The sequence below is a fragment of the Chrysochloris asiatica genome, unplaced genomic scaffold, assembly GCF_000296735.1.
Source record: "Chrysochloris asiatica unplaced genomic scaffold, ChrAsi1.0 scaffold00029, whole genome shotgun sequence".
Classification (NCBI taxonomy): Eukaryota; Metazoa; Chordata; class Mammalia; order Afrosoricida; family Chrysochloridae; genus Chrysochloris; species Chrysochloris asiatica.
Genome location: NW_006408547.1, coordinates 14813739 through 14824855, shown reverse-complemented (window position 1 = coordinate 14824855; position 11117 = coordinate 14813739).

Sequence of the window (11117 nt, the reverse complement as noted above, 5' to 3'; positions counted from 1 at the left end):
ACCTCTACCCCCTTAAGCCATGCATACCTCCTTGTCACTAATTGTCTGTCAGTTAGTCAAAGCGTGGAGGCTGGCATGTTGTGGTGACTATGGAACTGGTGTCACCAGTATTTTAATACCATCAGGGTCACCCACGGTAGATACATTTCTGATGAACGTATAACAGGAAGAAGGAGAGATACACTACTTCCGAATATATACTCATTGAAACCCTTATGAATGGCAGTAGAACACTGACAAATAGCAGCTGAATAATGACTATGGAAACATGATGAAGAGCAGCAGAATAATGTCAGATTTAGTGCTGGAAAAAGAGACTGTCAAGTTGGAAGACACTCAAAATAGGACTGGGGAAGAACTGTCACCTCAAAATAGTCCATGATGATGAAAACAGAATAAAGCTTTCAGGACCTTTAGTTACTGATAGGGCACAATTTAAAATTAGGAGATACAGCTGTCAATATCCATTAAAAATAGAAACATGGAATGTATGATGTATGAATCTAAGAAAATTAGAAGTTGTCAAAAATTAAATGAAATGCATATACATTAATATCCTAGGCATTAGTGACCTGAAATACACTGGTATGTACCATTTTGAATCTGACTATTACATAGTTTACTATGCTGGGAATGAAAAATTGAAGATGAATGGTGTTGCAGTCATCATTAAAAAGAACATTTCAAGATCTATTTTGAAGTCCAACACTATCTGTGATAGAGTAATTTCCATATGTCTATAAAGAAGATCAGTAAATACAACTATTACTCAAATTTACGCAGAAATCACTAAAGTTGATGATGATGAAATTGAAGAATTCTACCAAATTTTTCAATCTGAAATTGATCAAACATACAATCAAGATGTACTGATACTTACTGGCAACTGGAATGCAAAGGTTGGAAACAAAGAGGAAGGATCAGTCATTGGAAAATATGGCCTTGGTGATAAATATGATGCTGGAGAACACATGATAGATTTTGCAAGGCTTGTTCATAACAAACACCTTCTTTAAAGAAGGCAAAAGGTGACTATACATATGGACCTCACAGATGGAATACACAGAAATCAAATCTACTACAAGGCCAGGGCAGACTGTAACAGACTATCAATTGCTCATTGGCAAGTTCCAACTGAAACTAAAGAAAGCTAAAGAAAATGAAAACAAGTCCACAAGAGCCAAAATATGACCCTGAATATATCCCACATGACTTGACAGATCATCTCAAAAACAGATTTGATGAGATAGACAGCAAAGACCAAATGTAGTTTGGTCTCAGATAGTTGTGAGATGACATCAAGAACATCATACAGGAAGAAAACAAAAGGTCATTAAGAAGACAAGACAAAAGAAGGAGATCAAAATGCATGTCAGGAGAGACTCTGAAACTTGCTTTCCAGAATAAAGATGCTAAAGCAAATAGAAGAGAGAGAAGGTAAAAGAGCTGAATAGAAATTTTCATAGGGCAGCTCCAGGAGACAAAGTCAAATATTACAATGAAATATGCAAAGACCTAGAATTATAAAACCAAAAGGGAAGAGCACAATCAGCATTTCTCATATTGAGGGAAGAGAAGAAAAAAATTCAATCTTCAACTAGCAATATTAAAGAGTATTATTGGAAAAATCTTGAATGATGCAGAAAGCATCAAAAGAAGATGGAATACGTGAAAGGACAAGCAGACCAGCCTGGAGCAGCTAGAAGAGAAGACGCTTCTTGAAAGAAAGACCAGCAGGAAAAAAAAAAAAACAATAACAGCAGTCCAATTGACTACTATAAGAACAAGCAAGTTGTTCCCCAGGGAGCCACCAAGGCAAGTGGTCAGGTCCCCTCAAGGTAAACCCCCCTTCCAAGACTGAAACTCAAATAGAATACACTAGCAGGCATATGGTCCTGCTGCTGATCACGCTGGTCACCAATAAAGGGAAGAGGGGGGAAAAACAGCAATGAAGTTGTGAACTAAGTTCGACCATATTCAACAGACTCCTATTAACATGGATTGAGACCTGGTTAACCAGCAGTGTGATGACACCTGGGGACCCCTGGGCCCATGGGCAGGGACATGGCTCTAGAACTAGAATGGAGTGTGAAGCATCTCAGTGATATGAAGTGAGGGGAGATGCACAAGAATACCCACATTCGCAGATAGTACCCATTTGACCTGGCATCAATGGCTGGATGATCAGAACACGATGAGAGGAAGAAAGAAGAGGCCCCCCCCACCCCCCAAAAAAAGGAGTAACCCACTACCAGTGGATAAACTCGACCTAGGCTTGTGGATGCAGTATGACAAAGGAGCGGACAAATCTCTACAGTGAGGATCATTCCCACCCCCATGGTACACAGGGTTGACAGGGAGGGGGAACGTAGACACTGGCTACCCAAAATGGGGGGAATACAAAGGTAAGAAGTAACTGGCTTACAAGCTTTCAATAGGGAACCTTGCTCCAGAGGATACAGGGAAAGGTAGAATCTCCACTGAATTGTTTCCAACATGTCTGGATGGGGTTGATAAAAGGGGAGGGGGAAAGGACTCCTGTGTTTCAATAGGGAATGATTGCTATCAGGTCTGACAGTGAGTGTTGGAAAGGTAAATGTAAATGTTTGGTAACAAAGAGGGGAGTGGCTGATTTTGCAGTCCAGGAGCAGAGATCCCTGGAACCATTAAGGGAGAAAAGCGAAGTGTGAGACCCTGTCCAGGGAGGCAGTGACACTAGGGATGGAGGCAGAGATGATGACGTGGTCAGAAGGAGCAGCTAGGGACTGTGGACTCAGGGACGGAGAGGGGCTGTGTGCTTGTGGCCATGGGGTAGGTGTGTGGGGTGTACCCTTTGGGTGTTTGATGATGCATGCAGGGGATTGTAATCACTGCAATGAAACAAAATACGGTAGGATGAATGTAAAGATAATGTCACCCATATAAACTAACACATAATTCACAACAAAAACTTAAAAAGAAAAAAAAAAAAAAGAAGATGGAAGGAACACACAGAATCAATGTACCAAAAATAAATGGTCTATGTGCAACCATTTCAAGAGGTAGCATATGATCAAGAGCCAATGGCACTGAAGGAAGAAGTCTAAGGTTCATTGAAGGCACTGGCTAAGAACAAGACTCTGGGAATTGTTGGAATACAAATCGAAAACGTTCAACAACAATGTGGCACTGGAAACACTCACTCATCTAGGCCAAGAAATATGGACCACAACTACCTGGTGATCTGATCAGAAGAGATTCATATTTGTACCCATTCCAAGTGGCCCAATCGAATGCAGAAATAATAACTCATGCAAGTAAAATTTTGCTAAAGGTAATTCAAAATTGATTGCAACATTACACTGAGAGGGAACTGCTAATTATTAAATTATTAAATAGATAATTTATTAAATAGTTGCAACAGTACATTGACAAGGAAATGCCCAAAGTTCAAGCTGAATTCAGATGGGGACATGGAATGAGGGATATCATTACTGATGTCAGATGGATCTTGGTTAAAAGCATAGACTACCAGAGGATGTTTACCTGTGATTTACTGACTATGCAAAGGCTTTGATTGTGTGGATCATGACAAGCTATGGACAACAATGTAGAGAATGAGTATTCCAGACACTTAATTGTGCTTATGAGGAACCTGTATATGGACAAAGAGGCAGTTATTCAAACAGAATAAGGGAATCTTAAGTAGTTTAAAATGAAGGAAGCTGTGCACCAGGATTGTATATATATATATTTTTTTACCATACTGTTCCAATTTGTATACTGAGCAAATAACTCAAGAAGCTGGAATATATGAAGAAGAATATGGCATCAGGACTAGTGGAAATCTCATTAATAACCTGCAATGTGCAGATGATACAACCTTGCTTGCTGAAAGCAAAGAGGATGTAAAATACTTACCTAAGATCAAAGACCAAAACCTTTGGTATGGGTTGCACTTCAATGTAAAGAAAATAAAAATTCTCACCACAGGATGAATACATAACATTAAGATAAATGGAGAAAAGACTGAAGTTGTCAACAGCTTCATTTTGCTCTGATCAACCATCAAGACTCATTGAAGTAGCATTCAAGAAATCAAATAACAGATTGCATTAGGCAAATCTACTGCAGAAGACTTCTTTAAAGTATTCAAGAGCAAAGATGTCAGTTTGAAGACTAAAGTGAACCTGACCCAAGCCATGGTATTTTCAGTAGCCTCATATGAATGTGAAAGTCACACAATAAATAAGGTAGACTGTAGAAGAATTGATGCATTTGAATTATGGTGTTGGAAGAGAATATTAAAATACATGGACTGCCATAAGAACAAACAGATATGTGTTTGAAGAAGTACAACCAGAATTCTCGAAGTATAACCAGAATTCTCCTTAAAAGTCAGGATGGCCAGACTTCATCTCTCATACTTCAGACATGGTATCAGGAGGAACCAGTCCCTGGAGAAGGACATCATGCTTGATAAAGTGGAAGGTCATAAAAAAAAAGGAAGATGCCCAATGAGATATGTTGGCACAGTGCCAACAACAATGGATTCAAGAGTAGCAACATTCGTGAGACTGGTGCAGGACTGGGCATGCTTTCGTTGTGTTGTGCATAACGTCACAGAGAGTCAGTATCGACTCAATGGAACCTAACAACAATAACATACCTTCCTGTGTTTTCACCTGTCATCATTCTTCTACCAACTTCCCTCTTCTTGTTTATTGCCCACCCCTTTTTGTACATTACATTCTACATCCCCCTGTTAACATGTGTCTACCCTCTGGCTAGCAAATTACTGGACCGTCACTCCCATCCCTGGTAACCAAAGAATGTGTCTTTTACTATGAAAATCTTTTCATGAGTTTTTACAATAGAAGTCCCATGCAACATTTATCCTTTTATGATTAACTCATGTCACACAACATAATGTCCTCAGGATTAGTGGAAATCTCATTAGCAACCTGTGATATGCAGATGGCACAACCTTGCTTGCTGTAAGCAAATAAAATTTTCACTGTTATCAGGTGTTTTGCAGATTCATCATTATTCTTCAGATTCTTTAGTGTTGCATAGTATTCCATTGTGAGCATGTACCAAAGTTTGTAACCCATTCTTCCATTGATGGGCATTTAGCCTTCTCCATCTTTTTGCTATTGTGAATAGTACTGTGATGAACACTCTTGTGCATATCTACTCATGTTCTGGCTCTTATTTCTTGTGGATATATACCAAGTAGAGGGATTGTTGGGTCATACAGTATTTATGTTTCCACATAGTTCAGTTTTAAAATTATAACTCTGAATTCTATATTCTGAATCTCAAAGAACTAACAGGTGATTTGGAGCAAGTAATCTGTCCCTTGTGAATATCATTCCCATCGCTTATAAAATATGCCCTGGTGCACTGTAGGATAAGCAATGGACCACAAGGTCAATTTGAACTGCAAGGTCACCAGTTCAAATCTACTAGTCACTCCTCAGAAACCCCATATGGGTCGCTATTATTCAGAGCCAACTTGACAGCACTAAACAGCAACAACATAAAATATGGAAAATGATAAAGACCACTGAAGATTGTCATAAAAAAAATGAAAAGAGATCATGTATATGAAAATATCTAGTCAAGTGTCTGGACAAAGAAAGGTGTTCAATAAAAGCTATTAGAAAGGACTACATTATGACCCAGTACAATTTAGTAAGGCTAAATTAGGAGGGCTGACCTTTTTGCTGGTGTGGTGCTATAGGATAAGCACTGGACTGCTAATGGCAAGGTCTGTAGTTCAAACCCACCAGCTTCAACTCGGATACCCTATTCAGGGTCACTGTGACACTTAGCAACAACAACTGTTTATTTTTTTTGTCTTTTTGAGTTAGTTCCAACTCATGCCAACACCATGTGTGCTGCTCCATAGGATTTTCAAGGTAGCCGCGTGCTTAACAATCTGTATGACCCAGCCGCCTATGTAAATTAGACTTCTAAGTCTACTTAAGAATGTGTTCTGTTTCATAACACTCGAACGATCTCAGCAGTTTAGGCAATCGTGCTACATGTATTTGGAATCCCACTATCAGTTTTACTATTGGTACTCTATTGATACACATCAATTTACATACTGGATTATAGAACAGTCTTAGGAGAGATTTCTAAATGTATTACAGTATGAAATTCCTAAAGTTATGACTTCCATTTCAATTTTTTATAAGAAAAAAAAAATAAAAAAACTTCTGTGATGGTAGTAATTAACTACCGGTACTCAGCTGAGATTGATCAAAAGTTGACCCCCCTCCCCGCCCCCCAGAACAGCTGTGGTTTTTGTAATGTCTGACCCAGCTGGCTCAGAGGGAACTTTCAGCATTGCACTCTCCACATAGACAAGCAAGAGTCAAAAATCAAATTAAAAGATAATTTTATGATGCAGAAACAGAATGGGGTCAGAATTGGAATTCAGTTTCTCTATCTATTTTCACTTGTATCTTTTTATTTTTGCTTCCTGCATATAAGCAAACCCTAAGAAGCTCAGCAGTTCATATCTATCAGAAGCTCCTTACACATGGTTACTGTGAATCACAACTCCCTGATGAGCACTTAACAACATCAACAACAGTACAGTTACCAAGTGTACTGTTATGCTTCCGTTAATAAGTAATCACAAAGGCACAAGTTTTAATTTTTTTCAATCTTCTTACTGTAAATCGAGTGAAGATTTACAGAGCACTGCATCAGTTTTATGTTAAACAAATTGTACATTTGTTTCATTTCAAGGATTGCAATGCCCACCTTGTACCAACAACTATCCCACTTTGTTTCTGTGGTTCTTATTTCTATCCCACCCTTCTCTCGTCCTTTCTCAACTTTGTCCTTAGGTAAATGTTGCCCTTTTGATATTGAATGGTTGACCTTTCTAGCGTTGTTGTCTGCCCTATATACCTATCTACTGTTTAACTGAAAATTGGGACAAAAGCAAACTTTTGAGAATAAAATTATGAATGTATCTTCTATAGTGTTACTTCTCCTAAATTCTATCAGAATAGTTTTAAATTGTGGTCATGTCCATAACTGGTATAAAGAAAACCTGATTATAAAATTGTCGCTATTGTTGTTTGTTGTTGTTAAGTGCCATCGAGTTGGATCCAACTCATAGTGTTTCTACACAGAGTTTCCAAGAAGCAGCTGATGAGTTTGAAACACTGACCTAGTGGTTCACTTAGCAACACATCTATCATCTACCTATCTATCTATATATCTAATTCTTGCCTTTCTTGCTAGTCCTGATGTGTTTTTCTTTTTAGTCTTTATAAGGAGCTCTGGTAGCGTAGTGGTTACGAATCGGGCTGCTAACCTCAGTGTCAGCAGTTCGAAACTACCAGCCGCTTTGCGGAAGAAAGATGAGTCTTTCTGCTCCCGCAAAGATTTACAGCCTCGGAAACCTCATAGGGTCACTGTGAGTCGGAACCGACTCCATGGCACATAACAACTACAACAATTGTCCAGTGGTTATTATCCTGTTTCATAGTTTCAAGTACTATGTCTATTGATTGATTCCAAATGTTATCTGCAAACCTTATTTCTACCTGGCTTCTTGTTGTTGTTAAGTGCCTTCGAATTGGTTCCAACTCATAGCGATGCTGTATAGGCTTTCTGAGGAGCAGCTGGTGAGTTTGAACTACCGATCTTGCAGTTCAAACCTACTTTGCTGTCTGGCGCATTAACGCACAGTGCTATACCAGGATGTCAAGTCTACCTGCCTATTGGCTTTTATATTTGGAAACACAGTAGTTATTAAACACTTAAAATATTCAAAGGCAAATTTCTATGTCCACACCAACACTATCTCTTCCTTCAGTCTTCCCAATCTCATATAATGGCAACTCTGTTCTAGAAATGTCCATTCTAGAATAGTCTAAAGAATACTTATAGTCCCATGCCCTACATTCTTTCCAAAAGTAGATCATGTTGATTTTTCATTTCTACCCTTACAACTACCTCCAGAGCCAAAGCCATCATGAATCCTTGCCACCATTATATTCTAATCTTCTAACTTTCTCCCTGAGTCTGTCACACTTTCTGTATGGTCTAGTCTCAAATAGCCGGAATAAACCTACTCAGTGGAAGCAAGATCTTGCCACTCCTTTGTTCAAAACTTAACAATTGTTTCACATCTGAGAGTAAAAGACCTTACTCAGATTCAAGTGGACCTAAAGGATTCACAAACACAAGATGGTTTGAACCACAATATCGGCAGTTCATATTCACCAGCCTCCCCTTGGAAGCCCTATACAGAGTCACTATGAGTTAAGACTGACTGGAGGGCACTTATCAACTGCAACAATGAGGTCCTACATTACCTGGTTCCTTCCGCACTGCCTCTCTGATGCTCTCACTTCAATCTTTCCGCCTCATTCTCATTGGCCTTTCCCCCATTCTCAGCCACAGCAGGCATCATCCACTCAATCCCCTTTCCTTTGCTGCTTCCGTTCTTTCTTCAGCTTCCTTTCTTTCTTCAGTCTTAATTCATAAGAAACTTTTCTCTGTGAGCCTTTGTGTTACCAAGCTATTTAAACTCAACATTCATTCTCTTTCCCTGCTACTTCATATGTCCATCTTCTCTGTCATATTTTCTCCTAAAAACTTGTCACTATTGCATTAAGTAAAAGACCAAAGCAGGTAATTCCACTTCTTTTGCCAACGCCGTAGTAAGTAAGTAAGCATGAATCCCATCCCCAAAGTTAGAGGACAAATCCAGTTCTCACCTTCCCACATCTCTACCAATGGTACCAATCATGCTAGCGGCAGTGCTGACGTTAGCCACCCACAGCTGGTTCAAAAGTACTAAGTTAAAAGGATATCTGCATTCACACCAGCTATCCATGCAACATTAAGGAGCTCTGGTAGCATAGTGGTTATGAATCGGGCTGCGAACCTTAAGGTCAGTAGTTCAAAACTACCAGCTGTTCCATGGGAGAAAGATGAAGCTTTCTGCTCCTGTAAAGATTTGCAGCCTCAGAAACCCTGTACAGGGTTACTATGAGTAGGAACTGACTCCACGGCACTTAACCAACCAATCAACCATCCATGCAACTTTAAGGAGCTCTGGTAGCACAGTGGTTACAAATTTCAGGATCAGCAGTTTGAAATTACCAGCTCTTCCTTGGAAGAAAGAAGAGTCTTTCTGCTCCCATACAGATTTACAGCCTAGGAAACCCTGTACAGGGTCGCTAAGAGTCGGAGCCGACTCCACGGCACATAACCACCAGCACCACTATCCATGCAGCACTAGCCACTCTGAGCTAGCTCAGAGTTCACAAGTTGTAAGGACACTTCCTTCGACTGCCAAATAGGCCGATGGCAACCTCTATTGGCTCTTACTGATCCTATAGGTTAGATAATTTGCTGAAACAACTCAGAGTCTTGCAGAAAGTATGTCATATTACAACAACAGACTGAGTACAACTAAAAAAGACACAAAGAAATTCATAATTGATGTACCTAGGACACGTCCCAGCACCAAGCTTTCCGGTCCCAAAGAGGACAGTGATCGGCTCTGCACGCACCATCACCACCCAGCTCATTTGAATCTTGGAGTTCAGGACTCTTACCAGCCTCCCATATGGCCATGTTAGATTACATCACACCTCCTGAGGCCTCACTTCATCACCTTTAGGCCCCCAGGTAGGCCCACTTGATCTGGTCAGCCCTGTACTCATTAGCTTCAGGTGTAGTGCAGCTTGAAAAAACTAAGACTGCCAAACTACATTCTTCCAGGTGATTCCACATCTCTCAACTATTAGCTGTATGGTATCCTTTATTTTCTCAGCTGGTTTACAGTCTGTCTCATTCACTGGAATATAAGCTCCCAGACCAGAAATACATTTTTTTTTCTGTTTTTCAACTATCCCTCAAAACTAGAACAGTGACTGACATACAAGTATAGTAGACTGTCAAATTTGTGGTGCTGAGGGTTAATGCGCTGGGTGCAAGGTCGCTTGGAACCGAAACATTGGCGGTTCAAGCCCACCAGTCACTCCTCAGAAATCCTATACAGGATTGCTATGAGTCAGAAGCGACTTGACAGCACTTAGTAACAATACTCTCATACAGATCTCTGAGGCTAAGTGTTTAAAAGGGGAGTTACACAGAAAGGTACAGCTTTGTGACTTTATGCTGTAACCCCACAGCAGGAGGTTAAGACAGTAAAGTCACTTAAGCAAATGAATAATCAGTTGATGCCTATATTTGAATCCACTAATGTATTCAATTAGGATAAGTACTGGATTGCTAACCACATGACTGGCACTTCAAATCCATCAACCGTTCCGCAGGAGAAAGATGAGGCTTTCTGTTTCTGTAAATATTGACAGCCTTAGAAACCATATGCAGTGTTTTCACGAGGCAGAACAGACTCAACAGCACCTAACAATGACAGCGTATTCAATGAACTCTATAATCTATGGAGACATGGGTTATATGTCTTTTTCGTGTCTGAGTCCTTGTATCTGTTTCATGGAAAAAGCTTCCCAAGGAAAGTATTCTATACGTTTGCTTTTTTGGAGTTACCTGCTTGTCAATGAGTGTTATTTCAAAATCCTTTAGTTGGTCTACGAAGCCAAAACACGTGCCACGTACCACCTTCCTCAAGTGAAGATTGGAATTTGCAGCAACTCCTAGGATGACTTCCTGCTAGTGCAGTGGAGCTCCTCATTTCTGAGAGCCAGAAGCTGTAACCGAACCTCAGACGACTGAAGAGAGTGCTAGCTGCCTCTCCTGTAAGGATCACATTGCCTGTTGCTCAGGAGACATGGGAACTAACTACTAACCAACCAGTGTAGGTGACTTCCTGAGTAAGGAGTTACCATACCAGCTCTAAATGGATATTCGTATTTACAAAGTCTCTTTCGTGGTTTAATCTATAGCATAATAGAATAAACATTGTAGTTGTTATTAAGTGCCATTGAGTTGGTTCTGCCTCATAGCCATCCTGTATAGGGTTTCCTAGGAGCGGCTGGTGGGCAGTCCAGAGCTGATCCTGCAAATCACAAGTGGGAGGTGTTAAATAGCACTGCAGAAATCGCTCCCTCCTTGCTGAGCACTCATAAGGGAAGTGTTGTTGTTGTTATGTGCCATCGAGTCGGTTCCGA